General features: G+C 34.8%; 1 long non-coding RNA gene across 1 annotated transcript in view; it reads right to left on the reverse strand.

The window, feature by feature from the left end:
- Positions 1 to 1,167: 1,167 nt before the first annotated feature.
- Positions 1,168 to 27,327, reverse strand: part of LOC126812537 (uncharacterized) — a 36,237-nt gene continuing 10,077 nt past the window's right edge. The window contains exons 2-4 of the long non-coding RNA XR_007675982.2: positions 25,492 to 25,961; positions 4,576 to 4,674; positions 1,168 to 2,062 (exon numbers count right to left, since the gene is read on the reverse strand). This is a non-coding gene — a long non-coding RNA (uncharacterized LOC126812537). The remainder of the gene's footprint in view (positions 2,063 to 4,575; positions 4,675 to 25,491; positions 25,962 to 27,327) is intronic.

Genomic DNA, 27,327 nt, shown 5'->3' on the forward strand with positions numbered 1-27,327 from the left:
GGTTCTTTTTGTTGCACGGCTATGTGTACACGGGACCGCAATTTTTGTCCCATCTGAACAACTGAACATTGTACCTTGTCAGGCCCTCCAATCTGCACCACGGACATGAGGAAACCACGAGGAACTGTCAAGGGCAATACTGGTAGCGAACCTTCTAGTTAGCGAGGCAGCGACTTACTCACTGAGCCACCGCGGCTCTTTTGAAAAATAAAAGTAAGAATAGACTTTCAAAAGGGCTCTAATGTTCTTAGCGACACCTGCAAATCTTCTAAGTATGATACAATCGTTTTACTTTAAAACTTCAATTTTATGACGTCACTTTAAAAAAAAAGTATAGGTCAAAAATCAAACTTCTAATACTACAATCAATTGCTTTCCAAAATTATAAAGATATTGAAAATCAGATAAGAATTGTAGGGCGAGTAGAATTTTAAAGATTGACCTATGTTTTCAAAATGGTGACACTTCCGGTCAATTTTAAATTGATGGGATTACTTTAAAAAGTTAATAGACGAGATAATCAAACAAGGCTTAATCTAAAGATTTGTAATGTATTATGAAAGTTTCAAGTCAAAATCTTCCAAAATAAAAAAGTTACCCTCAGAATTTTCACACTTTTCACATTTGAGCTTAACATTAGGTCATACGCATGCGTCGTAGGGGACACAATGTTTGACAATAAAAGTTGAGAAATACAAACAGTTACAAATTGGCGAAAACCGCATTCAAATTGCTTGAAAAACAAAAATGTTTCCTTTGGTGTCTCACATTAATTGTCTAATTGCGTTGATGACGTCATTTCCAGATAACATTTCTAAAGTTTTATTTATTCATATACCTTATGAACTAAATACTTTTCGGATAGTATAGAGTTTATTTCTGTAGAATATGTACTATTTCCAAAAACGCGGGAAAAAAGAATATTAAAAATCTGAACAAGAACAATAGTTTTTATGCTACAAAAACTAGAAATGAACCATTCAACCCCGATTTGGCATCGGGTGTTTTAAACAAGAGTCATATCAGTGGTGGTGGGGGATGGTCTATCGTGATTGACCAAGGCCATTAATGTATAAAGAGTGCAGTGAATCGGCAAACGCAGTGAACGGCACTGAGAGAAAGAATCTACTTCAAAGGAAGAACTTACCAAAACATGAACACATATAGTTTGTGTCGATAGTTATTTTGTTAAACACTTTGCTGAATATCTTGAAAATTTAAAATGTCTATGAAATTAAATTACAATAAAATTAGGACCAAAACAAAATTCACTACCGTGATAAGCATGTACACAAAAACAACTTCGTTACATAGAAACATAAAACAAGTTCGTTAGATGAAAACAGACTAGCTTGTTAAAAGGAATATAATACTACTATTTTGGCACAAAAGTTAGACTAGGTAGAATGTAGCTTAATCCATGAACATTTTCAGCTATGGTATCGAGCAAAAATTCACATAATTAGTTAATTAATTATGCACTATTGTAATGGAAATGATGTGTGTCTCTGTTTAAAAATGAACCAGTGTTTATGTAAAGTCATTTTGTTTACCAACAGTTTGTCACATCACATTATCACATCAAAACAGGGGCATTAACTCTTGTCATGATATATTCCTGTTTCTGATATATCAAAAAACACTGGTTTTCAGTTGTCGAATCACTTCACATAATCATGACGTTGGGCCACTTTCACAAATTGTTGGTATGGATGTCCATATCATACACACAGTTTATTGGTTATATTTTATTTCATTTTATTATGAATACTTGTTGATTTGCTGATGTTAAATCGAAATTTAAATAATCAGTTACTTATGATAATCTTGTGTGATGGTTAATTACAAAGTAAAGTCCTTGTATTAAAACAAAATGTACGATGTTTATAACATAATTCATTCGTATATTGCAAATATATATGTATAAGGAAGCTTTCGATACATTTCGTAATTCACAAAATCTGAGGGGAGGATTAATAATCATCTTAAAGCAACCCAACCGTTTCATCTTCAGACTTATCTTCATCAGTGTCGGAACTTTCTTTAACATCCTCACTCCAATCTAAAAATAAACATTCAAGATTTTTGTTATATTACGAAATATTACTGGTAATATCCAATCAACATTTAAACTCATTCACCAGACCATATTCCTGAAGCAATGACCGAGATATCTCCCTCTATTCATTGCTGTAATGACTGCGAAAAATTGGGGTTTTGATGGAGCGTGTCTGTTTTTATCGTCCAATTAAGTCTCTCCTGAGCAGACCTACAGTAGAATCTGTATTCAGCTGCTCTCAAGGGAATTTTCATGACTGGCCTAATAAAAGCTCAGCGTTTATTAGTGCTGATATCAAGTCAAATTTCATGCTTGGATGCATCTGGAGCTAACACCGATACTCCCATCGGTAAATTTGGCTTTTGCTGATTAACCAATCAGCGTTAATGTTTCTAGTGGGATACCCACAGTTCCGCGCACCGCACGCCAAGAACTCGTGTAGCACTATCGTAGTTGCGACATTGTTTTTAAATTTATAGACAAAGAATAGAGAAATAAGATGACTTTATATTTCATTAATTAATATATTTGGCAAATTAATAGTTTCACACATATTCACATATATATTATATATAGTGTGTACTAAATCAACTTAGTCTGTAATTGACAGTTGACACATAAAAAGAGCTATTTAGCCAAATCATGTGTCAATAAAATACCACCAAATTACACGTGAGTGGAATTATTCTAATTGCGTCATTGGGTATAAAGTAACCAATCATATCGTTAATTGCACAGGTTCAGGGCTATGAACAGGCTTTCTGTGCGTGATATGCAGGAGTCTTATAAAAGAAATCATAGTAAAGTTTTAAGTTAGACTTCCATTAGATTCCTGAGAGGTTCCATCTGAGTTCCTAGACAGCCGCGAGGCTGGCTAGGGTTGAGAAACGGTTATAGCTTGTATTGGTATATATTATGCTTGTATACATGTATTCGGCTATATATAAAATGTAGAAGCGAACTGTTGCATTGTTATTCCTGGTAAGACAAACGTCTTGAGAAACCAGTAAGAAGCAAACACAACGTGAAACAGAAGTAAAGAGGGCTAGAGACAAATTCTAGACGATCACAAGGCTACAGAAATATGTAGTAAGAAAAGATGCATGGGTCGTATTTAGGATGTGGCGACCGGTTTTCCCACCCCGCTCCCCGCTCTCCATGTCAGACAAAAGACCTATGGTGCTACACTCGCCGCAACAGACCGTTTCATTGGCTAGTCCCTCACATCAACCAGAACGCGGTTCATATAACAACTCTTCCAGATCCATAGTAATAAAGACACATAAAACGAAATTTTGAACTTTAAAAACGAAATGAAACAGTATCTCTGTTTTATTCAGATTGAAAATTATTCTGACAGAGTTCACATAAATGGAAATGGACTCGTAATAAGCACTGTAAACGCGAGATAATTCAAACGCAACATCAGTGTACTAAACTAGATAGTTCCATGTGTGCAGCATGGCAAAACCTGTGTGCTTAAAGTAAATCACAATAATAATTATACATAAAGATGACTTCCCGTGTACAAATTGTGCGATTTGATGATAGATTTGAACTAAAAACGTTTGGTTCAAATACCGCTAAAAACTACCCAAAGTCGCAAGAATCTACTTTAATTAATCACCCTTGTTTATCACGTGACATGATTGAGGGAGAACCCATTTATCTTGTATTTGTCGTTAGTCGCCGTCCATTTACCATAAATCAATTCTTGGGTTAGCCTCTGTCAGGTTTCTCGTCGTTTAATCGGGGAAACTACTGGGCGTATAAGTCCCTCAATGGTCTCACAACCGTTAGCCATTAGATCAACACATAGATACTTTCGTGGGGATGTATCTTTAAACGCTCATCAAAGAAAGAGAGCCAAACTAAATGGTCATACTGGAAATGGTCATAATTCGACAGAAGACACGAATAAATAAAGATTTTCTGAAAAGGCAATTTGACTGATATAATTCCATGAGACAAGGGACTATCAAACAATTATCTTGATATGATAGTCTGGCAGTTTGGCATGTTAACAATTTTGTATGACTTTGCGTTGGCTGATAAGTGACCTAACATCCGGGGATCTAACTTCTTAAGTGACTCTAGAACATTGTCTGTAGGCGGATGAGAGAGGGTTGGTTATCATTAAAATAATGCGTACAAAACGTCAATCGTCTATATGATTGTGTCAAAACGTTTGGCCAGATTGATATATGGTTTGGGAAATAAAAAACCTAGGGCCATCTGCTTGACATTTCGGAACACCTCTTTCCTTTTTCCTTCGCCTGTATCGTTTAAAATATTTTACTTCACGTTTTATGGGATACGTATTTATAGCAATTTTACAACGAACGAAAAACAAGTTTTAGATAATCAAATAAAATATTTGTATAGTTATCGTGATAACTCGGCAAATGGGTTCCGTGAATAATGGGATTGAGGGTGATAACTGCACTTTGATAAATAACAATGTAGCAAATTAGAATTGAAAGAAATATGGAATAAAAACCTACATGTAAACCTACCACAAATACTGTCCGATAAATCACCATCTGAATCCTCACTGTCGCTATCTGTACCAGCTTGTTCTATCTGTGTTTCCATATCCCCACTAGTACACACATCTATAAATATACATATATATAAATCGTTAGTACACATATCTATACATAAATATAACTTTAAATCTAATACACACATCTAATAAATATACATAAATATAACTCATTGTACACACATTTATAAATATACATAAATATAACTCATTAAATTTAATACACACATCTATGAATATACATAAATATAAATCATTAGTACATATACCTATAAATATGTACAAATATATCTCATTAGGTCTAATACGCACATCTATAAATATGTATAGATATAACTTTTTAACTATATACAAACATCTATAAATATGCATAAATATAACTCATCAAATAAACACACATATCAATATACAAAGATGTAACTCACTAAAACTAATACATCTATAAATATATATATAAATATGGCTCATTAAAACTAATACACATTTATCACCCAATAATACATTCTACAGTAGATATCGCTTGTGTGATACATGAATTTGATTGGTCAGTTGAAAAGGAACTACTTTTTTATTTTCAAAGAACAGTTCATTTCTTATTAAAAGTAACTTTTCTTTTTATTAAAAATGAACTATTGTTATTCAATTGACCTTATTGACGGAAACATTGGGTCAATATAAAGGACTTTGCAATGGTTGAATTGCTGTCAAAAAATGACGTATCACTACGCCGTAATGTTCATTAAAAGTGAAATCTACAGTAAAGAATTATATTTATCTATTTGTGCATGTAAGAAGGCATTGGGTGATAAATAAAATCTCCTACTCGTCTTTTTTGATATCAAAAAATATCAACACTCGTTGATAAAGTAAAAAAAACTCGGCAGAGCCTCGTTTTCGGTTACTTTATCAACTTGTGTTGATATTTTTTGATATCAAAAAAGACTGGTAGGAGATTCTCTATATCTATTAGTACAAACGTCTTTAAATTTAGATTGATATAATTCATCAAAACTGGTAGACACAGTTATACATATACATTAATAAAACTCATCAAAACTAGTACATTCGATTATCGAGCAGAACAGCAGGACGTCTATAAATATGTTTATCAAAGATTGAAGTTCTCCAATTTTTAGGTTTTAGTTTTATTTAAATTCAGAAATCAGAAGATTTTTTTAGCAATAGGTGAAGTAAAGGGACAGGTAGTAGATCTCCTGGAAATAACGTTTAAAATTTAGTTTCTATTGCACTCGCATCTGAGCTGAACTTTACCTCACACACATACTCCCCTAGTTCTGTGATATTTCGTACTTCAAACACTATAATGATGCGTTTGTAAATAATAATTTAGATATCCCCAGAAAAAAATCTTGCTTCAAACCAGCAATTAAAGTAGCAAGTTCAATAATCCAAAAAAAAGTCATTTTTGAAATGATAACCCTACTCTAAAGAATGTGGTATCGATTTCCCTCGGCTTACGGTTATTGAGGAACTAACTGCCAGGTTTAAACTACATGTAGTTCAGAAATAATGTGGTTTTTTTTTTAATGTTTTATTAACATACAGAGGGCGTGTGTATTTCCTTTTAGATCTGAAGGACTTGCAGCTTTTTCAGTTATTGCATCGGGACTAGGAACAAAAGTCTAACACTTCGCTCGAGTGGTACAGAAACCGAGGCTCCGTCAATAAATTGGTAATAGACTGGGCTGAAACGCCGCTGTTTTGACAAACTTCCACGAAGTAAACAGACGAGAAGTTAAACCCATTACGTTCTAATCTTATTGGATCTTCAACCGAAAGACACAACTGGGGTATGTAATACAAATTGAAGCCATATACTTCTGAAGGAAACGTTATGAATACCCTAATTTTAATTGCAGGAAAGAATTCGTGTTGGTTTAAAAGAGAAGAGTGTGATTATACATCGTCATTGTTCGAAAGGAAAACCAGAAGTTGACAGTTTCCTCGTTTATCATTGGTTACTCATTCACTTCCTGTTGTTAATCTCCAGATGAAAATGATATCGCTATTATGTCTACTAATATTTAGATCTGTCAACTCAAAACAAAATTATGACAGCAATAAAGTCTGATTGTAATATTAATGTTATGTTACTAAATAATCTGTCGTCTGTATAAATTTTGATATAAAATAAACGTTAATATAACAGTCTGACGTAACTAAATTTCTATATTGTTTTGGATACAAAATGCAGACATTGTGTAATTGCCTTTGTCAGGATTATCAATTGGTATGTTTATTTATTTACTAATTACATAATTAGTGTCCCCTTTTATTTTGAGTACATATTATTTTAATGGCATAAATAAATCTCTTCTTCTGATGGCATCGTCACGAAATCTTGCCTTCCGGATACATACTAATAATTTATTTTTCTTATGACACGTTATATTTCTGCGCTGTTAATAATACGGGGTATTTCTAATGCAATGAAACGAGGATTTTCTATTCTTGTGATAAGACGACGTTTTCTACTTGTATTATAAAATGTTTTTTTTTTTTCTTCACAAAGTTTTGGGATCAATTTAAATATTTCAACTCGAGAACTATTTTCATCTAATGAGGTTTTTTTTTTCAAATAGTTCAAAGAGTATAAAAGAAAGGGGATTCTGATTAACATTTGAATGTCTCATCGTCATCAGAATGTTTTCCACCATCTTTTGTTATCCTTATGATGTATCAAACCATTCACTAACATGCTTATCTTCATGAAATATTATGGAAGTATTTGGCATTGTTAGACATATATAGTGTATTATAAGTCTTTAAATAACATAAGTTATACATAGATTATGCAAGAGCTAAATCTGTTAATTGGAGATATCTCTTTAGGCCTGAAATGTTATGTAAATTATTAATTAGACATTAATGAACATATCCAGACCATAATCAACTCTCGATATCATCGCTAGCCTGCGATATTTACTCATTGATGATTAAATAAAAAATGGATAATCGAGATTAAGTTTTTATCGTACCGACAATAGTAATGATGATCGAGGGTAGGCCTGAAATTCAATCGCTAAATTCTCGGTTCAGAGTGGCTCAATATGAATGAAATTTTCAACAAATTCTCTTTACATTATCTAGTTTTTAACTATTATAGTAAGAACTTCTAGCTCTTCATCTAATCTCCCATAATGTATCTTTAATGAAGAGAAGTTAACACTATTCATTTCCTACTTCTTCAACCACCTTCACTGTTCCTCCATATTGTTTCTGTGTATTGGTTTGAGTTGAGTGTGGGGTGGGGGTTTAAAGGGGGGGGGTGTAGAGGGGAAGATGGCGGGCCGGTGGGTGGGGGTTGGGGTCTTTTATATCAACAATGCTTAAATATGTATATTGTATTATTTTGTATATCTGTCTATCAGATGTATGCTACCTACACGGATGGGGTATACTTTACATTACAAATGGATATTAATATTTAATGCTATTGATAATGATATTGATATTGATATTGATCCTGCTAATTAGACGGGTGATGCATATTATTAAACACAGTGGTTGTGTCCTTTATTTCCTGTTTAAATGTTCTTCTATTATATACAAACACACAGATGTAGCATTGCTATTCTAACAAATGAACTAAAAACCAATCTTCCCAATCAAGGGACATATACAAATGCTATTATCTTCGTCCGTAAGTTTCAATTCTATAGGAATCTTAGTTTCTGGCTTGCAATGACTCTACAGAATTCAATTAAGTAAATTAGATAATATGGACATAACTAAGCCATTACATATACAGTCTAGATACAAAAGCATTCGTATCATATCGGCAAATTAATCGATATACCCTGTTATTCATTTTGTTTGATGGATTGCTATGAGAATATATTTTTTTTAAAAACATCATATTTCATATAATAATTAATAATGGAGACGTATGGTAAATATCAAACAATGCACTATGACTGATGGTTATGTGATTATATCACCTACAAGAATTAGCGGTGTTATCTATTCTACATTTCGTATTTACATGATTCTGAGAATAAACATAAAAAAAATTAACGAGTACGAAAGCACTATATAGGCCAGGAACTAAACATGACGTTATCGCCGCCATCTTGAAATTGTCATAAAACCTAAGGAACAAGCGTCCAAAGTTTGAAGTCGATCGTACTTGAATTGGCGGTGCCTTGGGCTGGTTCTAAGGGGCGTCGTCTCCCCCAATCCCCCGCCCCGAAGAAGAACCAAAATATGAGAAGTGCTTGGGTGCACAGTGATTGGCCAAGATCTGTATATGTTTAAATTTTAGTTTCGAGATATAAAAAGTAATTCGGATTTTTTTTTTTACGAGATTTATTTTGTTTGTGTATTAATGTAGAAATGTCTGAAACAAAATAAATACATCAAATTATGAAATCCGAGTTTTGCGAACAATACACGTTTTTAAAGACCATTAAGATAGAAAAAAAAATTAGCAGCCTTTTCACGAATTCGTAGGGTAATAAAACGCATTTTGATCGATTGTGATTCTGTAAACTGTCCATATTGTAGCCATTCATTATGTAAATGGGATGCTTTTTATTGAACCTAATGTGGCCTATGGAAAACAAACATACTCATATTGTATGTGAATTTAAAACGTTGTCTTTTTGAACAAATCCATAAAAATACATGTGCGCGGAACGTACTGTGCAAACTTCAAAAATGAATAACGACCATCACTTCAACATAGTCACAAAAAAAAAACGTTGAATACTTATTCAGATAAAATTGTTGGTGGTCTTTCTGGCTGATTTAAACAGTATTTATTAAAATATAATGTGATATACCATACATTATATGGATTCGGAAGCAAGCTATATTAATACGTTTCCAAATGCAAAAAAAAAAAGAAAAAAAAAAACAACAAAAAAACCCTTCATATTAAATTCAAGGTTTTCTAATGAACCAACATTAACATCAAAGTTTTACATTTAATACTATGGTTTGGGAGGACCACAACACACACAATAAATCCAGAAAGGTACCTATTTTATATCAGTCGAGAATCCAGGCTAAAATCAACGCCACAGTTAACTACGACACAAGGTATACTAGAGCACTGGATAACTGTTACCATTTCACTTTTTTTTTTATGTCACCCACTGCCTCTCAACAGCCCCAACAGTTTATTCTTAGTATAATCCCATTAGTATTCTAGTGTGTTTGTTATTCATTCTTTTCCACTTTTTATTGAATAGTGTTAGGTTCATGAGTTATGTATTGCATATTTTACTTGCAAAAATATCGAGGTATAAATCTCTTAATTTGTAACTAAAAGAGTAAGATGCTTTGTTAAACCTGGCGTCATGACAGCTTAATTATATTCATAAAAAAATCCAAAGCTATAATAGCAATCTATTTTAAATAGATTTTCACGAAATTGCACATTATGACCCCGTTGTTATTTTCTCAAATCTAATATTAAACTGCAAAATCTCACTCTTTATTTTGTAGTGGTCTGCCAGCTTTCATCAGTTAACATGAATTAAAATGTATTAGGTGATTTTAATATGCCATTTGTGTATTGAAAGGATATCCCTCGCGTTTTAAATTGACAACTTCTAAAACAGGTAATCCATCAAGAAATTGGACAGCATTCAATTTATGTGTTCCTAAATGAAAATAAATGAACAAATTCAAGTATAATCAATTACCACTTTCAGTAACGACCATCTTGTGTATAGGATGTTAATATGTTTTCTGTAAATGTATATAAAGGGCTGTTTATACGAATCATTGTTCGTACTAAAAGCGATGACACGCAGGGAAATTCGCAAATAAAAGTGGTAGATTTATGTTTTTCCATATTATTTTCTTCTTATCAGCATCTTTGAAGTCCCTAGGTTGCTTCTCGATTTGCATGCATGATTTTCCCGCGAACTGTTTCCAAAAATTCGTTCTGGAGTCAATCTCTGCGGTTTTCCGCGCAAACAAAAATTCGACCTCGTTCGCTTTCGCAGTCAGTATAAACGATTTCATTGAAATAACGGTTAAGCAATCAAATACGGTTGCCACGTTCGCGCTCAGTATAAACGGCCCCTTAACTCACACTGTAGGGAATGTTAATTTATGTTTTCTGAAAACGTATATATATATATATATAACTGACACTGTGGGGCGTTAATATGCTTTCTGTAAACGTATATAACTCACACTGTATAGGGTCTTAATATGTTTTCTGTAAACGTATAGAACTGACACTGTAGGGATATTAAAATATGTTTTCTGTAAACGTATATTAATGACACTGTACACTGTAACAAAAATTTCCGTGAAAAAACGTAAAAAATTCCGGAAACAAAAATTACCAGGAAAATTTTATCCGTATTTGTTTTTCCTGTAATTTACAGAAATTCCTTCAATTAACATAAATTCCATTTTCAAATACAGAAAAAAAAAAATCCTGGTAAATTTTGTTTCCTGACCATGAAGGTGATAAAAATTTCATTGAATTAACCATTGACTTTATACGCGTGCGTGAAATAGCTTTATTTAACGTCCGCTTCCACCGAAGTGATATCGCAAATAATTTTAAAACGTAACCTCTTTTCGCTATTATAAGAATCGAGAGCAAGGTATCACAAACCGCTACTCGTCAGTGGTTGGAGGTTTTCAGATGTAAGTTTGCGGTATTATCAATTTCGCAGGTATGCAGACTCTGCCATAGAGACAGACCGACTTACACTGGCCAACCGGTTGTACTATCCGGACTTTAGCGTGCTTGATTACCAGATATTACATCCTTAACATCCGCAGCATTAAAACATACTTTTACATATTTATGAAAATACTTACAATCTGATTACCGTATGATGAATAACAATACACTTTATAGATCTTATAAATAATGGAAATTAGATATACATGTCAATTTATATACCAAACGTTACAAAATACGATTCTTCATATTATGGTTAATAAATTGAAATGAATACTATAACATGATGATTATTAGGAATGATTATATATGTATACGATTAATTATCGTTGCACCGTTTATCCCGTAAAACAACAGAATTAAGTCCATTACAGAACGGAATAAAACATTTTATCCCTAAATTTCACGGAACTTCCTTGTCATTCCACCGTTTATTCCGTAAAATAACAGAATTAAGTCCGTTATAGAAGGGAATAAAACATTTTATCCCGAAATTTCACGGAAATTTCCTGTTTAATACTGAATATTCCACAGAAATACATAAAACACGTAATTTGAAGAAATAATTCAGACAATTAACACAATTTCTCCAAAAAATCCATCGATTAACAGAAAAAAGGTGTTAAATTACGGAATTCGGCCACATAAAAAATGGATATTTTTTACAGTGTAGGATGTTAATATGCTTTCTGTAAACGTATATAAATCACAATGTAGGGTGTAGATATGTTTTCTGTAAACGTATATAATTCACACTGTGGGGATATTACAATATGTTTTCTGTAAATGTATATAACTGACACTATAGAGGATGTTATTATGTTTTCTGTAAACCTGTATAACTCACACTATGTAGAGGATGTTAATATGTTTTCTGTAAACCTATATAACTCACACTATGTAGAGGATGGTAATATGTTTTCTGTAAACCTATATAACTGACACTATAGAGGATGTTATTATGTTTTCTGTAAACCTATATAACTCACACTATGTAGAGGATGTTAATATGTTTTCTGTAAACCTATATAACTCACACTGTAGGGGATGGTAATATGTTTCCTGTAAACGTATATAACTCACACTATATTATATGTTTTCTGTTAACTGGCACTGAAGGTGCAATAATTCTGATAAGTTATCAATATTTTTAAGTCTGGGGTTTCGTTGCCATCATACATACATTATAAGTCCCAGAGGCGGACACTAACTTATATCGCTTTTGATGTAGCAAAACTAAATTTTTATCAGATCAAACTATATATTGTTCATCACCTTATTTGCGCTTTCGTGTTAATTTTCACAAATAGAATACCAATCATTTAGATTGTGGCACATGGAAAAGGTATATCTTACAGCATATACCACATGGAAACTATATCTACAGCATATACCACATGGAAACTATATCTTACAGGTATAGTACCGAGCAGAAAAGATATATTATCAGGCTTCCTTAGAGCATATTTTTTTCTCCTACAATTAACAAAACTGCGTCGAAGAAACAAACGTGCAAAGGATTGTCGCCGTTTTGGCCTAACACGACCCTAATCTAATATATGCATGAACCTAAATGAGCTTCCGAATTTATAAAACTCTCGGGTAATCTAACAGACATCACGCCAGATCTAACCTTGTCTCCACCATGCTCCCCAACCCCCTTCTAAACGCAACCGGTATATATAAAAAGCGGAAAATACTCGCAAAAATCTAGTTTTCTTTCCTAAAATAACTTTATTTATTTATATCTATGTTGTATCTAATAAAATATATACATTTGTCTGACAGTTAAAATAAAAATATTTCGTGCACCTGGCCCCGCATGTGATTGGAGTTGCGTGTGAAATAAGTCGCACCAAACCCAGCCTTTTGACTTGTTCCCTAGCCGACTTAAGCGGGGCTTATGTCGTCTTTGCAACCCAAAGCAACTAGTTGCAGTCAGTTGCAAGAGTGCTTATGTCGATCATATCAGCAACTGAGGACAACTGGGAGCAACTGAATTCGGAGCGCTTATGTCGACTCGGAACTGATAGCGATCACACTGAACACATGACTGTTAATTTATTCATCACGTGATTAACAAAATGGCGAATTACTTAGAAGAAGCAACCCAAAGGCATGGTCGGTCTTACTAAAATTCTATTAGTATATTATTGTCGACATCATCAAAACTTGAAAAGTGGATGCCTTCGTTGGGTTCCATTCGCTTATTTATAAAGTCACATGACACGTGTCTCTTATCACGTGATGTTATTTCCATAGAAACGAGTTGACTATTATTTCATTTTTTAAAAAATCTTGCAGTGAAAATAATAAAAACCAGGCATAAATTTATGGTTTTTCAAAAAATCATCTTCCCTTAAACAATAAAAAGTGTGGAAGCCAGTAAGATTATGCACCATATAACCACACAATACTGACTGAAATTATCCAACATCTGACGACGATATTCACCGATTCATATTAAAGGACAATGTTGGTTCACATATTTCATAGAACTGGTTAAACACATTCCAAATAAAATTTCAACACATAGTTCATTGCTACAATAAATGCGTAACGAAGATTTGAAGAAACGGGAAGTGACGCCAAAAATGGAAAACACGAGCTATATATAACTGACCGAAGTAACGAGCGATAACAGACACAGGCCACTGATAATTCCTTCGAAGACGAAAAGTTGTAATATGAGACTGTGAAAGGATATCTGATAATCCATAAAAAGAATTAACTGTCACTACAAAAATAGAAAAAGTCCGTGCATTACCATGTTTTTTATTAAGTAGAGAATGAGTAAAAATAAGGGAATGCACCGGCCTTTTCTACTTTTCACTTATCTATCGTGTATCTGTTATCGCTCGTTCCTTCAGTCATATAAAAAAAAAGTTCTTTACGATTTCAAAATCAGAGAGGCACGTTAATCAAATCATTCTAGAAAACGACTTACTAAATGGATCAAAGCAATTTTTTTTTAACAGTATGTTGACACATTAGTGATTAATTCATCGCAATTCCAAGACATTACGAGAAGGTTTAGAGTCTGTACACATTCTATACATCAGTATCTGGTGTGTCAATAACAGCAGCGCAGCGTCTGTACAATGAATGGACCAGACGATTGATGAACGCCATTGACACTCTCAGAAAAGCCTGGCGCAATCCATCGGCTGTGTTTGGTCTCGGTACGACGTTATTAAGTCTCCTCCTCTGGGCTGACCAGTGCATAACGTTGACACCGTTCTGCTGTAGAAAGTTCCGAGTAACTTTGGCGGTTTGGACACGGGCGTTGTTATGCTCGAAAACGTTGTTTCGATGACGTGCGAAATGAGGTATGACGTGGGGTCTGAGAGCTTGATCGATGTAGCGCACTGCTGTGTTGCCACAGGACCCACTCTCTGGTTCAGGCCGATTCCATCCCAAACCATTATGCTTGAACCTCCTCGTTCCATGACACATTGGTCAGAATAACGTTGGCCACGACGACGCCATATTCTGGTCCTGCCATCTGCAGTTGATACGCAATACCGACTCTCAAGTGTGAACAGAACATTTCTCCATTGCCTGTGTCGCCAGTTCTGGTGTTGTTGGGCAAACTGTAGACGTTCACGTCGATGGCGAGGGTGAGGATCGGTCCACGGTAAGGTCTACAGCAATGGGTGTTCTTTCTGGTGAGACGTCGGGGCACTGTATCGGTACTGATGGGTCTTCCGTGTGTTCCCACTGTATGACGTGCTGTCTCAGATGCCTGTGTGGTAACCCTTGGTCTACCAGTTCGAGGGCGATCATCCGTGGTGTTGGTGGCCGGAAAGCGTTGCTGGAGCCTGTAGATGGTCCGAACATTGACCTGGAAGTGAATGAGCTGTCGTGAGTCGTGGCATGCTGCTGACGTTGTAGTGTGAATGATTCAACCAGGTATGGGGCGCATTTTATAGGGCTGGTCCCGGTTAACAGCACGTGCAGAAGTCAGGTTGCGTTTTTGAGAACATTTCCTGTTTTCAATTTTCCTGTGTTTGGGAAGGAGCCTTATTACTCGGGTAAAGTTGGAGATGTGGTCACAAATATACAATAAAAACATAATGACAACTCGGACAGGTCGTTTCATCTCAAAACCGTTTCACTCCGGAATGTTTCATCCCAATATTACATATTATTTTCTTTCTATGAAACCTGTAAATGTTAGCTTTTTGTTGGTTGTGGATAATCATAGCTTATGAAATTGAATGTTATATTCGGATCCACAATGTTCTCGGAGGCCCCACCCACCCCATTAACCAAGTATCCTGCGTGCGTCACTGGATAAACCTTATTTAAGTTCAGTCGTTTGACGAAGGTAGCAGAATACATTTAAGTAACATCCATATATCGATGATCTAAATATATATAATTATAATAACTTGAAGTCGTTTCGTTTTGTAAAGGACAACATTATTTATAGTAACGTCGATAACAATTTCACACCCATCTTGCTGTTTTAATCGGAATCCTATTATTGTGGGTGTATTCGTATGTACGAGAATATGGCAGCAGCGACTGTATTCAACTGCCGCGTGACCTCTATACAAAATTATTACACGAGACATTGGTATTTTTGTACCAAATCTCTCTCCGATTCCGATAATTGAAAGAATCAATTCGTTTCGTATATCACGATCAAAGCAAGAACAGAATGATGTGATCGCATTTTCTTTGGATGAGAATATCTCAGCTTTTGGTGCCAATAGTGCCTGACAAATGTCGCCCAAACTAAACACAGAAAAAGTCCATTTCATTGATTACGTCCATAACATCATTTTTTTCACTTGATTAAAAAGGGGATTAATCATGGATCTTTGCGGACAAAAACTAAAACTTGGCTTCTTTACAGCTTAACTTATATTCTCTTTAATAAAAAAAATCCAAAGCTATAAAGACAATCTATTCTGAATAGATTTTCACGAAATTGCACATTATGACCCCGTTGTTATTTTCCCAAATCTAATATTTAACTGACAAAATATCATTCTTTATGATATAGTAGCCTGCCAGCTTTCATCAGCTAACTTGAATTAAAATGTGTTTGGTGTTTTTAATATGCCATGTGTGTATTGAAACGATATCTCTAGCGTTTTAAATTAACAACTTCTGAAACAGTTAATCCATCAAGAGATTGGACAGCATGCAATTTATGTGATCCTAAATGAGCAAATTCAAGTATGATCAATTACCTCTTTCAGTAATGACCCTCTTATGTCGAGGGTGTTAATATGTTTTCCGTAAACGTATATATAACTGACACTGTAGGTGGTCTGATAACTTATCCATATTTATAAGTGTGTGGATTTGTAAAAAATGATTTTGTTGCAGTCACGCATGCATTAAAGTCCCAAAGAATTACATTGACTCTTGCCGCTGTTGGTTTCAATAATTGAACTAAAATGGACACCAGATCGGAATATGAATGGCATTGCATTTCCTTTGCTTTTTTTCTTTCATAAATAAATTAGCGGTAATATTTAGATATAATCGTAACCTAGTAATGTTTGTGCTAATTTTCTTACTTCAATGCATGTGACCCCTTAAATCTGATAAAAGTTACAAATCATCGGTTTTATATTAGCAAGCTATTCCAGAAGTGGTGGGAGGCTTCTTTGGGAATTGGACGCGGAGAACGATTCTTCGCTCTTATTGACCTTGTCGTGTATTGAGAGATTGAATATGGAGTTTAATTGTACGGAATAAATTTTACCGATAATATTTTTCTAACATTTCGTCTAGAAAGTAATTTGGTATGACAGTTTTATTACAGGAATACTTGATACATCGTCGTGATCTGCTACGATTTGTAGTAGCAGTCGGTATACTTGCTTTTCCTTCTGCTTATAACACGGGTTTGCCGTAGTTAATTTCGAGCGCCCGACTTAGTATTCTTTTTTAATAAGGGGGTCTTAACCTTGTACACTGTCGTACATTCCTGTCGATACAAGCGAGCGTACATCATCGGGATCCATTGAGTAAAATGAACATCATTATTTGTTTTTATAAAGCACTTGACAGAAACGTTGCTAACTAACGAAATGCCGGTGTATTGTCGAGTTTGTCCATTTACCCCCTACTTCCAGACGCCAAATATAACTTTCACTTTGACGCGAGTAAAGACTTCGTTTAACAATATCCTTCTGCTAAAATAAATAATGAATATTGGATGAGTAGCAAAAAATAATAACATTATTTCTAAGTGTGCAGATGAATATACGAAGGCCCATTAGTGCCAAACGAAAAAAAAAATATTAATCCGTTTGAACGAGTTAGTATCTCGTTTGAACGGATTAGTATCTCGTTTGAACGAATTAATTATCTCGTTTGAACACTACTGCTTGTCACGTACAAGCGGGGAATCAATAACCACCACTTGAACCATAGACAGACCATATGATCCAACGTGCATGCGTTAACCATTCGGCCACCCAACTCCCCAATAGCTGGCTCTCAATAATATGATAATACCAGACACTGGAGATTGTCAGAAAAGCCTACTAAAATCGATATAAATATTCATATGTTTATATTATTGTCAGTTGTCTTTGGATAACATAATCCAACCATTTAATATTGATATTGCATTTAAATCTATATTTGTGTTTAAAAGTTTAATGCCATGTATTATTATAAATATTTAGTTTGTTCTGAGTTGCTGCTGGCTCTTCTTTCCCTTTTCAGGTAACTTTTGTCTGAGAAGAATCATCCTCAACAAGGAAAACTTTATTGGACTGCAGACTATATATGATTTGAAACGTTGAAGTGGTGAACCGTTTTAAAGGACTTGGAGTTTTAAATACATGTATAAGGAAATAATCGCACGAACAGTTTTTAATCTGTAAATAATCGCACAAACAGGTTTTAATATGAAAATAATCTACTGGTCGACTTATGTGTTTTTTATTGCGAGAACTTCGCTTTTCCACATAAAGCAAGCAGATTCTTTTTCCCCACGGGTTATTTTCTATCTGCAGTGATGACACCGAAACATCAATTAGCTGGTCCTGTTTTATGTTTTTACCCATTTTCTGTTTTTATATATTATGCCTTTATATGTAAATAACTTAATCAAATCAACCCGTCCAAAATATCATAGTATAATATATAGGACAAATTAATTGCCGTAAATAAATTATTTTGTTTTTTTAGGCCTATGTTAAACAATAATTAGATTTTTTATAGGCCCATATTTCATTTTCTCAGAAAAAATTTCTAAATGTTCCATATTCCTAAACATGGAACATAAACCGTTATGGGAATTTGAATGGGGTCAAAATTATTTCGAAATTTTCGACATAGCAGCATGTTGTGATGGGGGGGGGGGTAGATGTATTATGCCTGTTCGTACGTCATGCTACAGGTCCAAATTTTAAATTTTCCCTTTTCCCTAAACTTGGAACGTACCAGTATATGGTAATTTGAATGAAGCCAAAATCATTTCGAAATTTTCGACATTCCAGCATAATTTGGGGATGGGATGGGGTAGAGGTGTTATACCAGTTGGTCCATCATGCTACAAGTCAAACTTCTAAATTTTCTATTTTCCTAAACATGGAATATTAACCTTTAAGGGAATTAGAAAGGTGTCAACAATATAATTTTTGACATACCAACATGTAGTCGTGGGGGTGTGGTGGGTTAAATGTTATAAGATTTTTTGCGTGCAACCGCATTACTTTTATACCGAGAGATTTTAAAATAGTGGGCTGACTGATATTTGATCAGTTGAAATAGATTATATTGTTTCTTAATCAATTACATACTAATAGATGTAGTAAATAATTGTTTACAAATAAGATATTTCACCATTCGTTGTTTTTACTGAATGTGTATTCATTGATAGAGAGGGAGTGGGGGAATGCTACTGCGCTAGCCTTTTACTTTTGCTGTGAAACAAACGTTGAGTGCATTCAATGCGAAAAGCGAATTAGGTACATTTTCCATATCGGTCTCACAGGTACTACAGACGTAGAATCACCTCTGCCAATTTTGGAATGCATAGCCAAGGTTTTGTTGTACTGATGACCAATTACTCCGACGCAATTTCAAAACTCTTACTTCTCCTAGGATTTCCTATACTTGTACTAAACCCATTGCATCCAAAATATTTAATTTCCGAAACGCATTATCTGACATTAATGCAAAAGACATAATATAACCCTCTATCCTGTTCTTGCTCTACTTCGTCCTTCCTTTACCAACCAAATATCGTTAACCGCAACCATTTTCATGGGATCAAAATTTCAAACTTATAATGGATGCAGTAGACGACAACGCTAGATCATGGGCCAAGAGGGAAGACGTTATCTCTGATACTCTCTCGGGTTGGACTAAGTCTATCAGTCGTTTACTAAAACGAAGAACTTAATGCAACGTTTGTTAGTTGATACTAGGCCTAAATCTATTTTCAATGATGTTAGCATTGTTGAAAATCTCAACGCCTTACATGACAAGTATGTCATTGTTTCGGACAACAAAGCGTCCAATAACGTGTTTGCATTCTAGATCACTTGCTTCAGTCTCATCTATACAAACGTTTGACTTTTCTACCTTGTACACTAAAATTCGCCATACTAAATTAAAAGCTCGGTTAAAAGACATTATTCACAGTGTCTTTTCATCTAAATCGGGAACTGTTAGATTAAGATATGAATATCTAGTAGTTAATTACAATTCCGCATATTGTGTTAAGAAACATAGTAATTCCAAAGATAGGTTGCCAGGCAACGAAACATACGCCCACAGCAGGTAAATCGTCCGTGCAGTCAGCAAGAGTTGTCGCATAATTTGTACTTTTTTCAGTAATGAAACTTTTATACTAAAATCTGATTAAGAGTAACAACTCATTAAGTAATTATCAGAAAATCATTAAAATTTGTTTGGTTTTTATAAAGTTCTGCCCCATGCTAACGTTTAGTATACGAAACATTTAACATCATGGATTTAGCAGTTCAAGTCATCAAAATTCATTGAAAATCAATATACTTGTTCGTCTCAAGACCTTAAACTCTGCGTATCAATCTGGGCCCTTATTCACGAAAACTTAAACTAAGATAAAATCGAAATTTTAAGAAATACTGCAACTTCATTGGATATATGCAAATTGATTTTACTGGTCAGCCAATCGAATTGCAGTATTTCTTAAAATTTCAATTTCATCTTAGTTTAAGTTTTCGAGAATAAGGGCCCTGAATTTTAAGTCAATCGGATGATAACATAAGCCTCTGGAGTGTCACAAGATTTTTCAAAGTGATCAAGGGCCATAACTTTGGCAGTAATTATCGGAAATTGTTGAAAATCAATAGGATTCTTCGTCTCATGCTCTCAAACACAACGTATAAATTTAAAGTCAATCGAATATTAACTGTAGCCTCTAGATCGTCCACAAGATTTTTTAAAGCGACCAAGGGCCATAACCCTGTCAGTAATTATCGGAAATCACTGAAAATCAATAGGCTTCTTCGTCTTATGACCTTAAATATTGTTTATAAATTTAAAGTCAATCGGTTATTAACTTTAGCCTCTAGAGCGTCCACAAGATATTTAGAAGTGATCAAGGACCATAACTCTGGCAGTCATTATCGGAAATCGCTCAAATTCAATAGGATTCTTCGTCTCATGACCTTAAACACTGTGTATAAAACTTTACCCTCTAGACGGACGGACGGACGGGGGCGACGACAATATACGACCACATTTCAATCTGGGTGTATAAATATTAATACACCGACAATAAGATAATTCAGATGTCGGACTTTTTAATTGATAATTTTTTGTTGAATTTGGAGGGGAAATATCCCCATGGGCACCAACTGTGCATCTTTGCTTGCTGATTTGTTTCTATATTATTACGATTAGTCAGATATTTTAATTTCACTTATCGATGTAGAATTCATATATCTTGATGATATAAAATTAAAAATACTACTGACAGTGACAATTACGCTTCCTACTTGGATCTGCGTCTCGATTTTGACAATTGCCATGAACTGAGGGTTAAATGTTCGATAAACGTGATGACTTTGACTTTCCGATTGTTAACTTTCCATTAATTAGTAGTAACAGTCCAATATCACCAGCTTACGGAGTCTATGCGTCTCAGCGTTTTCGCTACGCGAGAGCTTGTTCCTTTTATTCTGATTTTTTAACTAGATCGAGGCATTTGTCACCTAAGCGTCAACTACAGGGATACTTGCCCACTAAACTTACAAAAACCTTTTAAAAAAGTTTTATTGCCGTCATATTGACTTGATTCGTAAATAATAACATGTCCCTTTCGGCTATTATTCTAGATATATACTAAACAGCAAAAAAAAACAAAAAAAAAACATCAGTACGATTTCAAAATCAGAGAGGCACTTTAATCAAATCATTCTAGAAAACGACTTACTAAATGGTTCAAAGCAATTTTTTGTAACAGTATGTTTACACATTAATGATTAATTCACCACAACTCCAAGACATTACGAGAAGTTTTAGAGCCTGTACACAGTCTATACATCAGTATCTGGTGTGTCCACCGCGAGTGTCAAAAACAGCAGCGCAGCGTCTGTACATGGAGTGGACCAGACGATTGATGAACACCATTGGCACCTGGAACCACACTCTCAGAAAAGTCTGGCGCAATTCATCGGCTCTGTTTGGTCTCGGTACGACGTTATTAAGCAAGTTTCCTCTGAATTTCACCCCAAAGATGTTCAATCGGGTTTAAGTCCGAACTAAGGGCTGGCCAGTGCATAACGTTGACACCGTTCTGCTGTAAAAAGTGCTGGAAAATGTTGTATGACGTGGGGTCTGAGAGCTTGATCGATCTAGCGCACTGCTGTGATGCCTCCTCCTCTCCCTGGACCAAGAGTTTGGAACACCACAGGACCCACTCTCTGGTTAAGGCCGATTCCACCTTAAACCATTATTCTTGAACCTCCCTATGAGTCTCGTTCCATGACACATTGGTCAGAAAAACGCTGGCCACGTAGACGCCATATTCTGTGCCTGCCATCTGCAGTTGCTACGCAATACCGACTCTCATCTGTGAACAGAACAGTTCTCCATTGCCTGTGTCGCCAGTTCTGGTGTTATTGGGAAAATTGTGGACGTTCACGTCGGTGGCGAAGGGTGAGGATTGGTTCACGGTAAGGTCTACGGCAATGGATGTTCTCTTTGGTGAGACGTCGGTGCACTGATGGGTCTTCCGTGTGTTCCTATTGTCTAACTTGCTGTCTCAGATGCCTGTTGTCGCACAACATGGCAGTCTTGTCGCCTTGTGGTAACCCTTGATCTACCAGTTCGAGGGCGATCATCCGTGGTGTTGCTGAAGCCTGAAGATGGTCCGAACATTAACCTGGAAGTGATTGGCAACGGCTTGGGCAGTGTGGCCAGTGTTGAGTTTTCCTAGCGCCTGGTTCCTCTGAGCTGTCGTGGATGATTCAACCAGGTATGGGGTGCATTTTATAGGGCTGGTCCTGGTGAACAACACGTGCAGCATGAGTTACATGAAAATCATAGAGAACACATTACCATCTCAGAAGTCAGTTTTCGTTTTTGAGAACATTTCCTGGGTTCAATTCTGTGGTTGGGAAGGCGCCCTATTGCTCAGTTAAAGTTGGAGATGTGGTCACAAATATACAATAAAAACATTTGGCAAGTTTTATGCAATGCGTCTATTCAGAGTAACATGTACCGACCTGACGTTTCTTTTGCTGTTTAGTATATTTAATTGACGCGTATACTCTCTTCCTGAATATGTCTACTGCATATCATTTGCATTTTGCATACGGATGTTCCATTGGCTAATTACGCTATTTTACTAAGATTTCGTCTAATGGTTTGGATGCAGCTATGGCGGGTGTGGTGCCAGGTAGGGTAAGCTTACTATTCCAGACACCTGTTACCACTGTTTGTCGTGTATTTTGTAAACGATGAACAGTCCATTTGCTAACTCGTTCAAACGAGATACCAACTCGTTCAAACGAGATACTAACTCTTTCAAACGGATTTTGTAGTACCAAAAAAAAAAAAAAAAAAAATAATAATTCGTTCAAACGAGATAATTAATTCGTTCAAATGAGATACTATACTAACTCGTTCAAACGAGATACTAATTCGTTCAAACGAGATAATTAATTCGCTCAAAAGTGATACTAACTCGTTCAAACGAGATACTAACGCATTCAAACGAGATACTAACTTGTTCAAGCGAGATACTAACTCTTTCAAACGAGATACTAACTCGTTCAAACGAGATACTAACTCGTTCAAACGAGATACTAACTCGTTCAAACGAGATACTAACTCGTTCAAACGGAATAATATTTTTGTTTTGTTTTGCACTCTTGGACCTTCGTATGAATATTATTGACGTGCAAGTTAAACGTGTCATGACTCAACCACCAATCAATAATAATTTTGTTTATTACGATCCACTTCTGTTAACGAAAAGCATTGAAATTATATTTGTTCAAACTTGTTGATTTTGTATATCAATAATGGGATGAAATTTTTAAATAAAGAACGAAACCATTAAATGGAAATAAAAGAAAAGATATAACAGGTGTTTGCAACAAATGAACCTAACATATCGTTAGCGGTTGGAAAGTAGATAACCCTTCCAACTCCATGTTACGAATACATGTACAAATATAGGAGCGAAACCGCAGTGCCAAAACTTATGACCTAAAGCTTAAATATACACAAACTTTAATTTTTAAAATTTGTACATTTTAGTGTGTGGAATGCCACTGCCCTATAAAGAGCTTGGGTATTTACCAATTTTTGTTGCACTTCTATTCTTCAATAATTGCTTTGATGTACATATACACATGTTAGAAAATTAATTTTTCTTCCCTTTTGGAGAAAAAACTTCTCAGTACATTGTAAAAATTATTACCTTCATAAACATTCACATATCAAATTAAATCATTGAACATCCTTTTCTGTGGATTGCGGTAAGATTCACGGATTATCAAATTATTATCTTTTTGTTATAAAAACAAACAGATAAGTAGCTCCGAATGCTAGTGTTTAATCCCATGGTGATATGTAAAGTGATGTATAAATCTCTGACTGACGTTTATTTTATTCTATTCACGCCAAGGTTTCAATCAAATCTACTTCTTTATTTCCCTGACTTATACAGCCAATCTTCTTGAAAGGAGGGATACTAAAATTCCACAAATTAGTATTGATTGCTACGCACAATTGACATTTATGTTATCCAAAAATCCTCAAATTGGTTACAAACTAAATAAAATATCCCACCCAGAGCAGTTTTATTATCGACAAATGTACAAAGTATGAATATTGACGTGGATCTTGAGTTATTATTATAAACCCGCTGTCTAGGACAAATTTAGTGTCACGTTCACAGAATGCCTGTTTGGTCAAATCCTGGGTAATAATTCAGTAGAACACGAACACTTGTATTAACAGAATAATTAAAAAAAAAGAAATCATTAATGGACAATGAATTTGATTATCCCTCTAAGATCGATAGTATTATATTTTATGCACACGAGTGAGACATCTAATTCATGAGAAACGCGAATAAAGTCTTCTGTTATTTAGCGTATTATTCATCTAGACTGGCATATATACCAAAAGTGTAATATTTTTATACAAAAATATGAGTATGTGTTGTGGGTAGTAAAACATAATTTCTAGATAAGGTTACTTAGTGAACAATATTTGGTTAGTTATAGCTGGATAAGGCCAAAACAATCACCGGTTGATTTTTTAAAATACTTATTAGATACCAAACTAACATCTGTTATTAATTTTAGAGAGTAAATTTTAAGCACCCCCACCATCACCTTTTAATGTAACAGCATGCCCGGACAAAGGAGAAAATAAGTACAGCTAATAAGGTATCGCCAATGCTTATTATTGGCATGATTGATATCAGACAGTTCTATTTGTAGTGGCTTCATAAAATAGACTTTTTATTTTTAACTTGGATTTCACAGGATTCTAGCTATTCCAGACAATATCACAATCGGCAGTGGTGTGGTTATGTAATTTCTTATACGGGATTCGAATCTTCACTGGAGATATACACAAAATTCGTCTCAAAGACACATAAAATAATTTTATGCCGAATAGCAACAGCCTCTGTCGTTATTAACTAATTATTTTTAAAATTAAGAGAAATACTAGTATATAATTACTAAAATTAAAGTTATGTAATTGTTAAATACTTACATGTTTCTACTTTTTTATTATGTTCTGGTGGCAATATCATCAATGTTTCTACACCTTCCGGTACACTAGATAGAGGTACCTTTTCTACTCGTACCAATTTACATATACCTTCTTTCTCCAATGTTTTATATAGACACAGTTTCGTATTGTTTAATGTAAAGAAACAGCCACTCTTTTCTACCACTTGGAGGTGGGGATATTCACCTCTTTTCTGCATTTTCTTGTAATTTTCAACGGTAGTGGGGTCGGGTTTCATTTGTGATGAGTCAAGTACCTCTTCACATCCAGTATACCGGATCTTTGAAGGTGGAAGATACATGATACCAGGTGATGGAACAACAGGGTCACACACAAACAATATTACAATCAATGTTCACTGTCAATGTACGCAACTTCCAGATTATGCTTGTCCATATCCCATTCTACATGTCCCGGATGTTAGATCGTCTGCTTCGTGTTACAAAGCCTTTCTGAAAAATTAGAAAATTCTGTTCAGTATTGTGAAGCAGCGCGGAACAAAGGGGAGAAAATATTTGAGCAAGTATTGATTTAATCGCCGGGGCCTGAGCTTCCATCTTTCAATGAGACCAAATACGACATGGTGGCTGTTATCCCACGCAATGGTTGGAGCCTGTATAATCAACACACTTAATTCATACATGTTACTCTCAGTCGGAAAGCCAGTTCAGCTGACAATTTCTGACACATTAAGCATGATTGACAAGCTGTCAACTACAGATATGGCTGCTGAAAAGTACCATTTGAGCTGTAATGCTGCTGTTTAATAAATGTGCTAACAGCGCGGATTTCCACAATTCCATAATTATACTGAGAGAATAAAAATGACACAACAAATCCTTCACCCCAAAAATTCCAGAACGTTAAAAAAAAAAAGAGCTTCAAGAGTGTTAGAACAATAGGACAGGACCTTCGTTATCAGACAACATTTTCTACTAATGAACACAATTTGATTGATCTGAGAATGGATTTTCCCGACATGAATGGAGGCAAATGAGGGTGAAAACAAATTAATGCGCATTATAACTATTGTTCTCAATGGAATCCGGCGCTTTGTAAATGTAATTGTCTGGACAGGGAAAATTAAACTTAAGCTCCTAGTTTTGGTTCAGATTGTTTAGTATTTAGTTCGGTCGTTACAATTAGTATCCAATGTATATGTATAGTCGAAACTCTAAATTTATCAGAAGTTTTGAAAATTCTATGAATTGGTAACCTCGTCCATAACATAAAAGAGAAAAACGAAGCATTTTATTTAATAGGTTAATGTTTTTAAAATGTGCCCCAAATGTTAGATTCACGTGATCATGTCTTTGATGAACACATCAATAAAATTAAATGTTTCACATAGATCTTCTTCAATGAAAATACAAAGCGATAACCTGTGGAAGTTGACATGGCATGAAATGAAATGTTGTTTAATGTCCAACTTTTCTGTTCCAATGCGGCAACTGAATTAGGCAAAATGAACCTACTCTTCATCGAGGTTTCTAAACGGAACATCTGTTTTTTGTCCATCCGAACGACTAGGTAATTTTCCTCGTCAGGAAAACCACTCTGGAAATCCCGAGGAATTTTCTCAGCGAACGCTATAGTATGAGTTGTGTACTTAATAAAGTCGTTCTATGACAGTGTTTATTGATAGATGGCATCTTCATTTAAACGAATTTATTTTCATTATCCTTAATTTTATATTCGAGTTCTCAATGTTATTAGAGCATAAAAAAACATATTGAAGTTAGCACTAACTTCCCCCAAAACGGATATCAACACAGACAACCTAAGACACCAAAGCTAATAGCAGAGCCATTTACAACG

The sequence above is a fragment of the Patella vulgata genome, chromosome 2, assembly GCF_932274485.2.
Source record: "Patella vulgata chromosome 2, xgPatVulg1.2, whole genome shotgun sequence".
Classification (NCBI taxonomy): domain Eukaryota; kingdom Metazoa; phylum Mollusca; class Gastropoda; family Patellidae; genus Patella; species Patella vulgata.